Consider the following 1018-nt stretch of genomic DNA (forward strand, 5'->3'; position numbering starts at 1 on the left):
CCGCCTCTGCGTCGCCTAGGCCTGTGCAGGTGGACGGGGCGCAGCCAGGGGGAGGGCAGTGGATTGCTGTAGGTGCAGCAGAGGAGTGGATGGGATCCTGTGGGTTGGCATCAACCAGGCCACCCATCTTGAACGCTGTGCTTTCCCCGCGGCCTTCCCAGCAGTAGCGCGTGCGCGTGCGTTCAAAGGTGGTGTGTGTGTGTGTGTGCGTGCGTGCGTGCGTGCGTGTGCGTGCGTGTGCACGCGCGCATGCACAAGCACACACAATGAATTCACACATGCGCATGCATGTGCACAACACCCCCCCGAAAAAACAACACACACACAGAACACGAATGGGGAGGACGAGGACAGGGAGCCTGCGGAGCAGAACATGCTGGCGCCGCGCCGCAAGAAGGTGCCCCGGGGCGGAGGCGCCGGGGCCAACCAGCTGCGTGCGGGACCTGTCGAGGCAACTGCAGGGCGATGCAAGGTGAGAGGCCGCCAGCATAAGGGAGGGCCAGACCGTTGCTGGGGATTGCCGCCGTCGACCTGGCGATCGCTGTTGTCATTGCTGCCTGGCTTGGCTGACTACGTTGCACCTTGGCAATCCACATCTGCGTTGCTCAGCCGCAGGAGGGCCTGGCCGCACCACAGGACTTGTGCGCTGACGTGTGCGCCAGCAAGGAGCAGCCCCGCGCAGCCGCCAGCCCGGCTGCGGCCTCGAAGCCCCCGCCTCTGACGCAACTCATTGCGGCAGCACACCCCTACGGCGCAGGGCGGGGCGTCCCGGTCGCGCGGCTGCCGCTGCTGCAGGCGATTGAAAGCAGCCACGGCAGCGGGAAAAGCGGCCGCGGCGGCGCGGGTGGTGGTAGCGGCAGCGGCCAGCCCCGCGGCAGCGGCCAGCCCCTCGCTAGCAGCGCCCTGCCCAGCCGTGTGCAGGGCCGCGCTGCGCCCAGCACGGCAGCGGTGGGGAGTGGCGCCTGGTACGCCGGCGCCGGCGGCGTTGGCGGCGTCGGCCGCGTGGGCGGGGCGGGCG

The sequence above is a fragment of the Monoraphidium neglectum genome, assembly GCF_000611645.1.
Source record: "Monoraphidium neglectum strain SAG 48.87 unplaced genomic scaffold scaffold01474, whole genome shotgun sequence".
Classification (NCBI taxonomy): domain Eukaryota; kingdom Viridiplantae; phylum Chlorophyta; class Chlorophyceae; order Sphaeropleales; family Selenastraceae; genus Monoraphidium; species Monoraphidium neglectum.